This window comes from Watersipora subatra, chromosome 6 (assembly GCF_963576615.1).
Source record: "Watersipora subatra chromosome 6, tzWatSuba1.1, whole genome shotgun sequence".
In the NCBI taxonomy this organism is placed as follows: Eukaryota; Metazoa; Bryozoa; class Gymnolaemata; order Cheilostomatida; family Watersiporidae; genus Watersipora; species Watersipora subatra.
Genome location: NC_088713.1, coordinates 1,821,944 through 1,839,177, shown reverse-complemented (window position 1 = coordinate 1,839,177; position 17,234 = coordinate 1,821,944). Strand labels below are relative to the sequence as shown.

Genomic DNA, 17,234 nt, shown 5'->3' with positions numbered 1-17,234 from the left:
AACCTTTCAGTTAACAGCCGAACGGACTAACCGATTGCACTACAGAGACAACATGCAAAATAAATCTGTCAAAATTTTCTTCATCAGATCACATAAACACATAAACAACATCCTGATCAGAGATATTAGAATTATCTATTATATCCAATCATGAAATAATTCATCTTTGTTATGAAAGACAAAAAATTCCAGTTGCCATGACAATAGCACGCTTATGATCAAAATGTCAACTGTGATTAATGAATATCCAAAACCTCTCATGCTGATGGAGAGTCAAACAAGTTTATGTTATTTCCATAAATGATACAGACAACTACAGCAACAGGTAGCACTGTCTAACAGTCTTAACAAACTGTTAGTTATGTTAAAAAACTGTCTGTAAAATTACATCTAACTTAGTCGGTGATCCTAACTGAAACATTATTAGTGCGCTGAGGCTAAATAACCAGCTAAAACAAGATACATGTACGACCAGTAGTTGAATATAAGAAGGTTTGACTTAATATTTTATTGATTACTTAGTTAGATTATCAGGGGAAGGAAAGTAGCAAAATGAGTACCTGCTCATACCTGTCAACCCACAAACTCTATATATTTATAGGAGATGAGTTTTTGATGTCAAAAAAAGCAAAATTCATTTCATATGTTAAAATAATCATATGTCAAAGCAAACATTCTTATGAGAATATATAGTATATTGTTTTATTCATTCTACAGATTAATAAAACATTATAAGTATTAACATTAGACAGTTAATATGATCACATAATTAAACATTAGTGTTCTACTATACGAGGGGCGATCGTAAAGTTCCAGGAATTGTCTCAGTACACAAAAACCGTTAATCGTAATCACTTAATTTAAACTGTCCCCTTCAAAGTAATCGCCTGAGCTTGCTATGCACTTGTCCCATCTGTGTTTCCACTGATCCATGCAATGCTGGAAATCACTTTCCGTAAGGCTTCGGAGTTGTCTCGTCACATTTTCTTGAATAGTTGGTATGTCGTCAAATCTTTCACCTTTCATTGTCAATTTGACTTTGGGGAATAGGTAGAAGTCACATGGTGCTAAATCAGGTGAATAAGGGGGATGGTTAAGCACAGTGACCTTATTTTTTGCCAAATACTGACGTACCATCAATGAGGTGTGAGCCGGAGCATTGTCATGGTGTAGGTACCAGTCACCTGAGAGCCACAAATCTCGACGTTTCCTTCTGATACTGTATCTAAGTCTTATCAGAATGTCTTTGTACACATGCTGATTCACAGTTTGACCATGTGGCAGAAATTCAGAGTGTACCACACCTCTAATGTCGAAAAATGTTATCAGCAGCGTTTTTACATTTGAGCGAGACATTCTAGCTTTTTTAGGCCTAGGAGAGCCAGGGGATTTCCATTGAGAACTTTGTGATTTGGTCTCTGGGTCATAACCATAGACCCAACTTTCATCCCCAGTCACAACTTTTGAAATAAAGTCAGGATCTTGTGTTAAAGCATCTTTTAGTTCGATACAACAGCTAACTCTTTTTTCTTTTTGGTCGTCAATGAGCAGTTTGGGTACCATCTTTGCAGAGATCCTTCTCATGCCTAAATCTTCAGTGAGAATAAGATGACATGTACCATAAGAAAGCCCACTTTCTGCTGATATTTCCCGTATAGTCAATCGCCTATCTCCCATCACCTGCTGCCTCACAAGGTCTGTGGCAGTTGTGGTCCTTGAAGTTGCCGGTCTGCCCATGCGGTCATCATCTTTAGTACTTGTTCTTCCCTCTCTAAATCTTTTGTGCCATTCATAACAGGCTGTTTTCTTAAGGGCAGAGTCTCCATAAGCTGTCCGTAACATTTGGAGCGTCTCAGCACCGGACTTTCCAAGTTTTACACAAAATTTTACACAAACGCGTTGCTCTTCTACTTCATTCATTTTCGAAAAATCCGACGAACGATAAAAAATGACCTTGACATTACCTACTATAACTTCATTGCGGGTGCTCTGACAAGCGTAAAACTTTGGCTATGGGGAAATCCCATGCTGCTTAGCAACATGGAACAATCAAAACAACTGCACATGGTCTTATATTTGACTAGGAAAACGATTCCGGGAACTTTATGATCACCCCTCGTATGTGTCATGATCACAGAAACCATGGTTAAGTCGGGATTATAAGATTTGGAGTTATCTACGCTAGCAGAAGGAAAAAATTCTCACAGTTATTTTGCAAAAAAAATTTTGATTCTAGCTTAATTACAGCAGATTTTATGGTCAAAAAACTGAATGCACGTTTACCGTTAGTGCGAAAACATAGTTCCGAGAAAACTGGTGCTAAAGTTTGAGAAACGAAAACCAATGCACAATTTTGTTTACATTTCAAAACGTCATAGCAACCGATATCAATAAGTTGTGATATTTATTTAGATTTCTGTATCTATATCCAAAAAATTATGCTGAATTTAAAAATCTAAACAGATTTTAGCTGGTTGTCATACAGATAGCTGTATGCTTATAAGAAAATGTATTACTTAATTTGGCAGATATTAAAAACAGTTTGGCAGTATCGCGATATTGGGCAAAGCCAAATCATCAACAAAATCTTTAGAAAAATAACAACAGTAACATATGGCACACCATTGGTCACTATATATACTTCGATCTTGTAAATTCGAATAATTATTCTTATAATTAAATCTGATAATAATCTTATAAAAACGAATAATTATTCTTATAATTAAATATTGCAATAAACTTGTAAAAATTGTTAGGAAAATATCATCGTAATTCCTTTACTTTCACTGCTTTTGACATCAGTTGGAATACCAAAGTACTCATTATAAGTGTCTAAAATGTCAAAGTTATCTTTAAAATCGGCAAAAAAGGAACGATTATATTTATCGGACATCTCATTTTTCAGTACTTCCTGTTTAGCATAGCAACGGTTTTAAGGGGTTTTTCCGAGGGTTTAAGATTTCTATTGGCTAAACTGACTTCAGATTCAGAAAGATCACTTTTTGACTGGTCCAGATGCACGTGTTACAAAAATCGTTACCAATATTATAAATTCAGTTAGTGCAACTTCAAAGTCGGATAACTCAACTTCGCGACTTGCGACTTAACCATGGTTTCTGTGACCGCGACCCATATATGCAATGACTTCTGTATCATTTTAAGATGTAAAGAACATAACAACAATTTTATGTGTGTCTATTTGTTTTATAACTAATGTAGCAGATGTTTCATTCATTTAAACTTTATTCTTTGTTGTTCATAGTCTCAATTTATCAGTGCAAAACAAAGTTTATATCTAACCTAAGGTCTCTAAGAGCCCTGAGAAAAAAAAAACAACGGGGTAATAATGGAGGCCCCTGTTTCATTAACCCCATTAATTGATTCAGAGTAGATAATCAGCTACATCAGCTACAAGGCTTTGTTTTTATTACCGACCAGTGTAACTAACCAGATAAGAATAAAATATTATATATTGTGTTATTATCTTCTATATTATAAAACTCCGGGTTAGCTGCATCTCAAGTAGTGACTATTACAAATCATCACCCTGTGACCTTAGCGGGACACGAATAACACCTGAATATGGCACAAGAGCAAATAAGGTTATGATATAACAGCCGAGATTTTACTAAAAGTGTACACAACTCTTAACTGGCTAATACTTTGAATAAACGAAAAGAGGAAAAAACATCGTCCCTAGGTGGGCTTGAACCACCAACCTTTCGGTTAACAACCAAACGCGCTAACCGATTGCACCACAGAGACAACATACAAAATAAATCCGTCAAAATTTTCTTCATCAGATCACATAAACACATAAACAACATCCTGATCAGAGATATTAGAATTATCTATTATATCCAATCATGAAATAATTCATTTTTGTTATGAAAAACAAAAAAGTCCAGTTGCCATGACAATAGCACGCTTATGATCAAAATGTCAACTGTGATTAATGAATATCCAAAACTTCTCATGCTGATGGAGAGTCAAACAAGTTTATGTAATTTCCATAAATGATACAGACAACTACTGCAACAGGTAGCACTGTCTAACAGTCTTAACAAACTGTTAGTTATGTTAAAAAACTGTCAGTAAAATTACATCTAACTTAGTCGGTGATCCTAACTAAAACATTATTAGTGCACTGAGGCTAAATGACCTGCTAAAACAAAATACATGTATGGCCAGGAGTTGAATACAAGGTTTGACTTAATATTTTATTGGTTACTTAGTTAGATTATCAGAGGAAGTAAAGTAGCAAAATGAGTACCTGCTCATACCTGTCAACTCACATAAACTCTATATATCTATAGGAGATGAGTTTTTGATGTTAAAGAGGAGGGTGGCACGAAAATGCTAACAACTTTATCTAACTTAAGTTCTCTAAGAACCTAGAGCAAAAAACCAAAGAGGGTAACAATGGAGTCCCTGAAATATTAATTGATTCAGAGTAGATAATCAGCTATATCAGCTAAAAGACTTTGTGTTTATTATTGACTAGTGTAATTAACCAGATACGAATAACATATTATATTACTACAAATTCCCCTGTCATACAGCTCACGACAAAAGTGATATTGGAAAAAAGAAAGGGTACTGCTGGTTGAGAAATGCAATATTAGCAGTCAAATGGCCCTGCAGTGCAATAGGATAACTGCAATGGTGGCTGCAATGTACTGGGTGTTATTATGTACAACAAACAGCAATAATGAAAGGAAAAGATTATATATTTATATCTCTCCCCTGCAATAGGAGAAATGCAACATTAGAAGTAAAATGCTCTGATATTATTAAAATAACCAATATTATTAATATAGTAATACAGTAATAATAGAAAACCAATGCACAATTTTGTTTACATTACAAAATGTCATAGCTAACAATATCAAGAAGTTGTGATATTTATATAGATTTTTAGAAAATCTATTTAACAAAACTATTTAGAAAAAATAATAACAGTAACATCTTGCCTAACATCGATCCCTATATACGTCGATCTTGTAAATTCGAATGCTTATTCTTATAATTAAATCTTATAAAATCGAATAATGATTCTTATAATTAAATATTGTAATAATCTCATAAGAATCGTTAGAAAAAATATCATCGTCATTTCCGTTACTTTCACTGCTTTGGACATCAGTTAGAATACCCAAGTACTCAAAAGTGTCCAAAATGTGGCAAAAAAGAAACTATTATATTTCAGTACTTCTACGTTAATCACAGAAACCTTCGAAAAAGGCAACCTTCGGAAACCCTTTTGGTACAAGGGTTTGCGACGACCGTTTATGAATAATTTTCGTGAGTTGTGTGCACATGTGCCTTTATCATAAATCTCCCAACCAATCGCTTCGCTCGTGTTTGGATGTGGGATTATTTGTTTGAAAAATAATGATAAATAAATGAGCTATTTCTACATTTTTTATTTTACCCAAAAGGCAGGGCTAATGAGATACTACAAATACAGCAGCATTTCCCAACTTAAGTTTCTCTGCTGATAGAGAGGTTGCATGATAAATGCAGTATATTTTATATACAGAAAACACTCCTATAACGTGAATTACACATAACATAAAGGACTTTGTAAAGTTTTTGCTCTGTAAGACATAAACAACTCCGTATACTCTACTACACAAACAACTCCATAACGTAAAGTGGCAGGTCGATGCAAGTTTTCAAATCCAATTTAAACAACAGGAATCTCGTAGTTAGCACTAAAAATAACCCTAAAAATATCAATATCTTGTGCCGCACTTTAAAAAAAGATGCACACATAGGGCTCTATCTTTTATATATACTAATACCCTCGCAATCTAATTCGCCGTTAGAGGTCGCAGGTATGTTAAAAAAGTACAGAAAATAAGTCCCCACTCAATTATTCATAAAAACTTATAGGTATTCTATCGGTGCAGGCGTCTGAGTGTCGATATATCATGCTTAATGTAACGAGTTTTAGTTTCGTCGACAGCTATCTTTCATCCTAACCTTTAACCCTGGTGACCAGCTGTCAGACAAACACGGCTACTAATACATATAGCGGAGCCATATTTTTTATTTACTTATGACCATATAAAATATTTTGCAATATTTGCCCTTTGTAGAATAGACCCAGCTGTCTAGAACAAATAAAACGAACTGATGTAAGTAGACATTGAAGTTGTGCACTCTCCTTGACGTGTGGTAAAATCACTGTTATATCATAAACCATAAACCGAGTAAAATTGTTAAGTAAAAAACTTGTCGATACAAACTATTAATACTACAGTTACTGTTCGGTCTCTAATATAAAAGATTGAAGTCTGGTTTCTCTTTTACAAATAGCCAAAGGAGTGAGTTTTGGAAGGTCTTGGAACGGATTAGACAATTTACATGTATTTAGTGTTTGGATGACGTAAAACCTCCATAACATAAACCTTCCTGGAATATATTACTTACGTTGTAGGAGACTCTACTGTATATCTTTTGAGATATGATATGAGTTATCGATCTTAAAAGGAAGTCTGACAAGTGAATGTTAATAATTTTATACAGTACATCTGAACCTTAACTTATGAAGTTGATAATTATGATAATTGCTTCATATGTTAAAACAATCATATGTCAGTACAAATATTCTCATGAGAATACACAGTATTTTGCTTAATTCGTTCCCCGGATCAATATAATACTTCAAATAATTACATAATATAGTAAATAATATAGTTAATATAATTACATAATTAACCAAATTAGTGTTCCGCTATATAATAGTGTTGGGCCGGTATTGGGTTATCTGCTCTTACCGATACCGAGGGATTCTCGGTATCCGAGGAAATCAATCATTTTCGGTGTCAGCTAGGTATCTGCGGCCGGTTTGATATGATCGGTATTTATCCGTAAAAGCCTACCGGTAAATGGTTATACGATATCCGGAGAGATTTTTAAAACGCTTCATGTCGATCTTGCTAATCTCAGCACGCATTGGCGAACAATTTCAACGAAAATTTCCACGCTTACTGTATCTACTATTATATTACGTTACATTGATAATGCCACCAGCCTCGAAGGTTTGGGAGTTCTACACAGATGGGAGGACGTATAAAGACTCTAACGGGACTGGACTCTAATTGGACTGCGTATTATTATGTGATTACATTACCTGATTACAATATGTGATAGTAAGATTTTTTTAAACTGTTTCAGTATATTTAACAAAGAGAGCCTCTTGCCATTATCTATCTGTTCTTTATTATACATAACGTTTGTATCAATAACTATATTTTTAATAGAATAAACAATAAAAACATCTATCATGAAAATTATATTTCCATCTTTCTTTTCTTTTTTGGCTTTTTAAAACAAGGAGTCTCTTTGCCGTAACAATATACTGCTGACTAAAGAATGTTTTTTTGCACAGGCTACTTTTTGCACAACGATAAATATTGTTCGAGACAGTTATGATTTAAAGTTTAAACCATTTAAAGACACACTGATAACTACATACCGAACAATAGTACCGGCAATACCGAACTTTCTTAGTTGGCAAAGGATACCGAAGATGGTAAATACCGAGGATACCAAAACCAAGAAAACCGATAAAAATGTGCAAGGATATCCGATCCGGCACTAAATTAGATACTGGCCCAACACAACTATATATGCAATAACTTCGGTATCATTTAAAGAGGTAAAGAACATGACAAAGGGGTCCATCCAGTCTATTCCGCACACTACTGTATGTTAAAATTGGTATGCAGATGTTTGACACAATTTTTCATATATCAAGTTTAGTCAAAAATAATAAATCCACCATCTTGATCTATACTTTGTGTGACGAGATATTAAAAGGCTAACTACTAGGTACGTTAATAGCTGAATCTGGAATACTTTATATACAGTGAAGCTTCTACCTGTGGAATTAGATCGCTCTGGAAGCAGTTTTTCATATAGTCATACCTCTATACATACGAGTGCCCCCAAAATGTGAGAAACTCACATATACATAGAGTGCTGGTGATTGAATCTGAAGTAGTGACCACTACAAACCATCACCCCCGTGACCTTACAGAGATACGAATAATGCCTGAATATGGCACACACCAAGAGCAAATAAGGTTTTGATATAATAGCTGACATTTTACTAAAAGGGTACACACAACTCATCGCTGGCTAATATTTTGAATAGCTGAAATGAGAAAAAAACATCGTCCCTGGGTGGGCTTGAACCACCAACCTTTCGGTTAACAGCCGAACGCGCTAACCGATTGCGCCACAGAGACAACATAATAAGTTTATCTGTCAAAATTTTGTTCTTCGGATCACACATGAACAACCTCCTGATCACAGATCTTAGAATTATCTTTTACATCGAATCATAAAATAATTCATCTTTGTTATAAAAGACAGAAAATTCCAGTTGCCATAGCAATAGCATGCTTATGATGAAAATGTCAACAGTTGTGATTAATGAATATCCAAAACTTATGATGCTGATGGAGAGTCAAACAAGTTTCAGTTACATCCATAAATGATGCCGACAACTATAGCAACAGGTAGAACTGTTAAATGGTTTTCACAAATTGTTAATTATGTTAATAAGATGTCGGTATTCGGTAATATAGTTAAGTGCACCTATAACTTAATGGGTGATCTCAACTAAAACATTATTAGATCAATGAGGCTAAATAACCAGCTAAAACAAATTACATGTACGACCAGGAGTTCAATACAAAAAAATTGAACTTAGTATTTTACTGGTTACTTGGTTAGATTATCAGAGGAAAGGAAGTAGCAAAATGAGTACCTGCTCATACCTGTCAACTAACATAAACTCTATATATCTATAGATCATGAGTTGCTGGTCACAGACAAGTGAATGTTAATAACTTTATGCAGTACATCTGAACCTTAACATATAAAGAAACTAATTATGATATTTACTTCATATGTTAAAACTTTCATATATTAGAACCTTATGTCAAAGCATATATTTTCATAAGAATACATAGCACAGTCAAACATGGACAACTCAAATTTCACAGGACCGAGCGAAAGTGTTTGGGTTATCAGAGCGTTCAAGTTATCAGAGCACTGTCACAAGTGCATGTACTTATCAGTAGATACATGTACATATACAAACTATACATAAATTCAAAACATAGATTGCTTATTGCAAATTAAAAGTCCCCTTATGTCAAATAAGATTTTAACAGATTTTATCAGAAAGTATTATTTTATCTGAGATTTTGTTTAAGGCGATGTTACTGCCAGGATATTTCAATATTGAAATTAATAAAACTTGATCCCAGTTTAATCGATTAGAAGAAAATTACGTTTTTTCTGATCTAGGGTTCATGATTGCAGAATATTGGACATTAAGTCAAGAGGAGCGGATAGCTTCAACGTCAATTTAAATCGACTTTTTCACCCTTTTTCCTAGATATCAAAGTCTATGCTGAAAGAAAAAGTAATGCATATGTCTAAGATAAGGTAAACCAAACTCATCGATCTAGCGATGTGGTGTATGTATGTCCATCTGTTTTCCCGATGTCAGAGTTAGAGGCGAGTATAAAAAATTAATTTCAAGGAAACTCCAATTAATCCCATTCAGATTGATACACAGATACTTCAACGCCCGCACTAATCGACCGGTTTTACGTATTTCTGAGTAATGGTGCAGCTACATATTCTCTTTGCTTCACCAGCACTCATGATGATCTCTCAAGGCACGCTTAGACAGCGAGGGAACTAGTATATGTAAAAGAGACAGAAACACCCCTATATGTTGTTTTTGCTCGCAAGTGTGGCAAGAGAGAAAATGATAGTTTCAAGGCCACCTATTAAGTTGTCCTCTAATTATTCAAATAAAATCTAAGAACTTTTGCACCGACTTGACACTTATGCTATATGAAAATTTTTATGTAGTTATGAAGCAAAAACTTTACAGAGTTCTTTACGTTACATAGAATTTACTTTCTAGGAGGTTTATGTTATATGTGCGTTTACGGTACCTTATAATGTATATAGTAAATATTTGGAAGATTAGGCTGTTTCCATAATTTTTTGGACTGCTAAAAATATTCGAAATGTTGCATTATGATGTATATTGACAAAATAATGATGTGATGAACATGAGGGTGAATTAAGTTTTTCACTAACTCAAAGATCTTATAATGACTAGCCTTAGTACCTTTACAAAAAAAACATTCATTACGGATCATAGAGTTAACAGATCCACTTGAAACTTTGCTTCAATAAATTTAAGATATTGTGTTATCATTTTGGCCAAACTGCGAAGATGATAGCGTTTTTCTTTACTAAACTAGAAAGAAAACATCAAACATTGCTTCTGTACTTCAAATGTATTGATTGTCGTGCAGAAGTTTCTGCTAAATTCAAAGAACTTTCAATTGAAGCTTTAGTACTCCGACTCTATATTTTAAAGCAAAATACACACTGTACTCTACATCAGCTGAAACTTTTTCAGCAAAATGTAATTTTGTCAAAACGAACAAAAAAGCTGTACTGAAAGAATTAATAGAGTGCTTTAAGAGCCTCAAGTACAAGAAAACAAGATGGTAAAAATGGAATATCGAATATATCAGGGTCTTCATGCATGTGTCATGTGTTAGTATTCACTCGGTATTATTTCAGAACATAAACTGACTTATATAAGACCAGGTCTCTTTACCAATACCAAGAGCACAGAGAAATAGCAACACACATATCAGTCTCTGAAAGCGTATTACGAAATTATTATGCAACAATAAACACAAATGAATAAAATTCCTAAGCTAATATAATTGACCGATTTTTTTTAATTACGTGAATGCTTACTCATCATCATCTTCGTGTCTGGCTTTTTGGCTTTACTTTCTTTTTCAATTTCACTGTGTGACTCTGATCATGACCATGATCATGATCATACTATAGTTAATATGATTACATAATTAAAGAATATAGTGTTCCGCTATATACGCTATGACTTATGTACCATTTTAAGATGTAAAGAACGTGAAAACAATTTGATGTGTGTTTATTTGTTTAACAATATATATTCAACAAATATATAACAGATGTTTCATTCCTTTTAATCTCGATTTGTGTTGCTCATGGTTTCCATTTATCAGTGCAAAACAAAATCAATATCTAACCTAAGTTCTCTAAGAGCCCTGAGCAAAAAAAACAAGGGGGTAAAAATCGAGTCCCAGAAACATTAATTGATTCAGAGTAGATAATCTGCTACACATATATTATACTAGCTGCATTACCCGTCTACAGGAACAGATTCACGTGCAGCATAAGGTTTATTGAGAGTTGTCTCTCATACTGTAAAACAACTCCAAATATGCAGTCTACTGAAACTGTTGTCCTGATCAGAGAATGCACGCACATATACATGTCAATGTTGGGGAGAACAATGGAAATCTGCAATGTGTCTTACAGCTAGATGTGTGTAAAATCTAGTAAATATTCTAGATTCATGTGTCTAGATTCATGCATCCGTTCACCCTCGTCTATATTTGCAGTTGACGATCGCGCACTTCTGCCGCTGAGCCCCCGCCTCAGCTGACCAGTCTTTACCCGCCTCGCAGTTGACAATTGCGTTCTTGCACTCGCCTTGCAATTAATCACTTCGCACTCGCAATCAATCGCCTTGCAATCAATCGGCCCGCACCCGCCTCGCAATCAATCGCCTTGCACTTTCCTCGCAATAAATTGCCTTACAATCAATCGCCTCACGATCACCTCCCACTCGCCTCGCAATCAATCGCCTCGCACTCGCAATCAGTCGCCTTGCAATCAATCACCTCACACTCGCCTTGCAATCAATCACCTTGTACTCGCAACCAATCGTCTCGCAACCAATCGCCTAGCACTCAATCGCTTTGCAATCAATTGCTTCGCACTCCCCAACTCTTTCATCCGGAAAGCCGTGCCTGGAGACTCTCGCTGTACTCGGGGCAAAAAAGGTCTCCCACGAATCCCCGAGTGACGCCACGGCCCCAAGCCTAGCTGCGCTACCCGGCGTTGCCCGGGTAGTAAAAAAAGTCTGCACAGAAAATTGATCTGTATTTAACATATAACAACATTTGCCATTCTAACTTTCAAACTACATATCATGAAAGAAGTGGTTTGTGTAGTTGAAATAAATTAAGAGAGAAAATAAAACAGCTGTAAAGGTTTTCAAAAACAATGTAAATTTAAAATTTCATAACTTTCAGTGACCTATATCTTTTGATAACGTATAGTGGAACCTCAGTTCTCAAACATAATCAGTTCCAAAAGGTAGTTCGAAAACCGAGTTGTTCGAGATCCAAAACAATTTTTCCCATTAAAATAAAATTATGTACATTTTAATCCGCTCCAAAGCGAGAAAACAACTTCGGTAAAGTATTTTTTCAACATTTTACGCCATAAGCTGTACTTGTACCTGAGTAATAAAAAAGTCTTTGCACAGAAAACCTATTTGTATTTAACATATATAACAACGTTTGCCATTCTAACATTCAAACTACATAGGTAACATGAGAAAACATGATAGGTAACGTATCATGAGAAAAGTGTTTTGTGTAGTTGAAATAAAGAGAAAATAAAAACAACTGTAAAGTTTATCAAACTTTGTCAAACAACTGTAACTTTCAAACTTCATATCATGAAAAAAATGCTTCGTGCAGGTCCAATAAAATTTAAAAATAAAACGACTATAAAAAGGTTTAGATGTAACAGTGAAATAATTAGCAAGTAATAGCTAAATTGAGTCTGTTTTGCTACGATTACAATATGAGATGATTCAGTAATGATACAATTAATACGAACTGAGAAAACAAAATAAAATTCGTGAATATGTTGAATTAATAATAACAATTCTTGCATAGAAGTGTGTGTATAAAAAAGTTACTGTTTCACCAACAGCTATCCATCAAAACTCTGAATACGAAGATACCGGTACGTCGATATGTTATGTAAAAATATAGTAGTGTCTTTGTCTGATCAGAGGTGAAAGAATTTAGATGCTATACCCGCTCGAGATAATACAATTGTCCGCGTGAAAAGTAGTGACCTTAACAGCGATTTAGCAATTAAACCTTAAGAAAAGCCAGAAATAGAAAAACGGCGTCGTGTTTCATAAAGTTAATAAATATTGATCGCCAAATTCTAATATCGAGAGAGTCTATTGTCGATATCGTTTTGTCGAAAACAAAATAGCCCTAATATGTCGAGGACAAAAAAGCATCGCGTCTCATGAAGCTAAAAGAAAGCCGTCGAGTTGAAATTACTACGTCATTTTTGTGTGAAAACAGCAAACGGTGAATAGGTTATGTATAGAGGCGTGTACTAACCGGAGATTCCCGTTAATGCGCCCTAGTAGCCGCTGATAGTCCGAAAGGTACGGTACTCTATAAGGCGGACACTCAAACAAACACGCAGACAGACAACGATTGCCGTTTATATAGTAGATAATAACAACAAGACTTCGTGTTTATCATTGACTAGTGTAATTAACCAGATAAGAATAACATATTATATATTGTGTTATCATCTTCTTTATTATAAAACATTGAGTTAGCTGAATCTCAAGTAGTGACCATCACAAATCACCCTGTGACCTGTGGACACGAATAATGCCTGAATATGGCACACACCAAGAGCAAATAAGGTTTTGATATAATGGCTGAAATTTTACTAAAAGGGTACACACAACTCATCGCTGGCTAATATTTTGAATAGCTGAAATGAGAAAAAAACATCGTCCCTGGGTGGGCTTGAACCACCAACCTTTCGATTAACAGCCGAACGCGCTAACCGATTGCGCCACAGAGACAACATAATAAGTTTATCTGTCAAAATTTTGTTCTTCGGATCACACATGAAAAACCTGATCACAGATCTTAGAATTATCTTTTACATCGAATCATAAAATAATTCATCTTTGTTATAAAAGACAGAAAATTCCAGTTGCCATGGCAATAGCATGCTTATGATGAAAATGTCAACAGCTGTGATTAATGAATATCCAAAACTTATGATGCTGATGGAGAGTCAAACAAGTTTAAGTTACTTCCATAAATAATGCCGACAACTATAGCAACAGGTAGAACTGTTAAACGGTTTTCACAATTTGTTAATTATGTTAATAAGCTGTCCGTATTCAGTAAAATAGTTAAGTGCACCTATAACTTAATGGGTGATCTCAACTAAAACATTATTAGCCCGCTGAGGCTAAATAACCAGCTAAAACAAATTACATGTACGACCAGGAGTTCAATACAAAAAGGTTGAACTTAGTATTTTACTGGTTACTTAGTTAGATTATCAGAGGAAAGGAAGTAGCAAAATGAGTACCTGCTCATACCTGTCAACCCACATAAACTCTATATATCTATAGATCATGAGTTGCTGGTCACAGACAAGTGAATATTAACAACTCTATGCAGTACACCTGAACTTTAACATATGAAGAAACTAATTATGATATTTACTTCATATGTTAAAACTTTCATATATTAGAACCTTATGTCAAAGCATATATTCTCATAAGAATACATAGCACAGTCAAACATGGACAACTCAAATTTCACAGGACCGAGCGAAAGTGTTTGGGTTATCAGAGCGTTCAAGTTATCAGAGCACTGTCACAAATGCATGTACTTATCAGTAGATACATGTACATATACAAACTATATAAATTCAAAACATAGATTGCTTATTGCAAATTAAAAGTCCCCTTATGTCAAATAAGATTTTAACAGATTTTATCAGAAAGTATTATTTTATCTGAGATTTTGTTTGTTTAAGGCGATGTTACTGCCAGGATATTTCAATATTGAAATTAATAAAACTTGATCCCAGTTTAATCGATTAGAAGAAAATTACGTTTTTTTCTGATCTAAGGTTCATGATTGCAGAATATTGGACATTAAGTCAAGAGGAGCGGATAGCTTTAACGTCAATTTAAATCGACTTTTCGCACTTTTTCCTAGATATCAAAGTCTATGCTGAAAGAAAAAGTAATGCATATGTCTAAGATAAGGTAAACCAAACTCATCGATCTAGCGATGTGGTGTATGTATGTCCATCTGTTTTCCCGATGTCAGAGTTAGAGGCGAGTATAAAAGATTAATTTCAAGGAAACTCCAATTAATCCCATTCAGATTGATACACAGATACTTCAACGCCCGCACTAATCGACCGGTTTTACGTATTTCTGAGTAATGGTGCAGCTACATATTCTCTTTGCTTCACCAGCACTCATGATGATCTCTCAAGGCACGCTTAGACAGCGAGGGAACTAGTATATGTAAAAGAGACAGAAACACCCCTATATGTTGTTTTTGTTCGCAAGTGTGGCAAGAGAGAAAATGATAGTTTCAAGGCCAACTATTAAGTTGGCCTCTCATTATTTAAATAAAATCTAAGAACTTTTGCACCCACTTGACACTTATGCTATATGAAATTTTTTATGTAGTTATGAAGCAAAAACTTTACAGAGTTCTTTATACGTTACATAGAATTTACTTTCTAGGAGGTTTATGTTATATGTGCGTTTACGGTACCTTATAATGTATATAGTAAATATTTGGAAGATTAGGCTGCTTCCATACTTTTTTATACTGCTAAAAATATTCGAAATGTTGCATTATGATGTATATTGACAAAATGACGATGTGATGAACATGAGGGGGAATTACGTTTTTCACTAACTCAAAAATCTTATAATGACTAGCCTTAGTACCTTTACAAAGAAACATTCATTACGGATCATAGAGTTAACAGATCCACTTGAAACTTTGCTTCAATAAATTTAAAATATTGTGTTATCATTTTGGCTAAACTGCGAAAAACGATAGCGTTTTTCTTTACTAAACTAGAAAGAAACCAAGCATTGCTTCTGTACTTCAAATGTATTTATTGTTGTGCAGAAGTTTCTGCTAATTTCAAAAAACTTTCAATTGAAGCTTTAGTACTCCGACTCTATATTTTAAAGCAAAATACACACTGTACTCTACATCAGCTGAAACCTTTTCAGCAAAATATAACTTTGTCAGAACGAACAAAAAAAGCTGTATTGAAAGAGTTAGACGGAGTTCTTTAAGAGCCTCAAGCACAAGAAAACAAGATGGTAAAAATGGAATATCGAATATATCAGGATTTTCACATGTCATGTGTTAGTATTTACTTGGTATTATTTCAGAACATAAACTGACTTATATAAGAGCAGGTCTTTTTACCAATACCAAGAGCACAGAGAAACAGCAACACACATATCAGTCTCTGAAAGCGTATTACGATATGCAACAATAAACACAAATGAATAAAAATTGTAAGCTAATGTTTACTGATTTTTTCAATTGCGTGAATGCTTACTCATCATCATCTTCGTGTCTGGCTTTTTTGGCTTCAATTTCTTTTTCAAGTTCACTGTGTGTGACTCTGATCATGACCATGATCCTAATATAGTTAATATGATTAATATAGTTAATAATTAAACAATATAGTGTTCCGCTATATACGCTATGACTTCTGTATCATCTTCAGATGTAAAGAACATGACAACAATTTTATGTGTGTCTATTTGTTTTATAACTAATGTAGCAGATGTTTCATTCATTTAAACTTTATTCTTTGTTGTTCAAAGTCTCAATTTGTCAGTGCAAAACAAAGTTTATATCTAACCTAAGGTCTCTAAGAGCCCTGAGAAAAAAAAACAACGGGGTAATAATGGAGGCCCCTGTTTCATTAACCCCATTAATTGATTCAGAGTAGATAATCAGCTACATCAGCTACAAGACTTTGTGTTTATTACTGACCAGTGTAACTAACCAGATAATAATAACATACTATATATTGTGTTATTATTTCCTATATTATAAAACTTTGGGTTAGGTGAATCTCAAGTAGTGACCATTACAAATCATCACCCTGTGACCTTAGCGGGACACGAATAACACCTGAATATGGCAAACGCCAAGAACAAATAAGGTTATGATGTCCCAGCCGAAATTTTACTAAAAGAGTACACAACTCTTAACTGGCTAATACTTTCAATAAATGAAAAGAGGAAAAAACATCGTCCCTGGGTGGGCTTGAACCACCAACCTTTCGGTTAACAGCCGAACACGCTAACCGATTGCGCCACAGAGACATCATACAAAATATATTTGTCAAAATTTTGTTCTTCAGATCCCACATGATCAGAGATATTAGAATTATCTATAATATCCAATCATAAAATAATTCATCTTTGTTAT

At 34.4% G+C, this 17,234-nt stretch overlaps 2 non-coding genes across 2 annotated transcripts; both read right to left on the bottom strand.

Annotated features, from left to right (window-relative positions):
* Nucleotides 1-8,187: 8,187 nt before the first annotated feature.
* Nucleotides 8,188-8,261, bottom strand: Trnan-guu (transfer RNA asparagine (anticodon GUU)). The gene has a single exon. It is a non-coding gene; the product is annotated as a tRNA-Asn (tRNA).
* Nucleotides 8,262-17,054: 8,793 nt separating this feature from the next.
* Nucleotides 17,055-17,128, bottom strand: Trnan-guu (transfer RNA asparagine (anticodon GUU)). The gene has a single exon. It is a non-coding gene; the product is annotated as a tRNA-Asn (tRNA).
* Nucleotides 17,129-17,234: the final 106 nt, after the last annotated feature.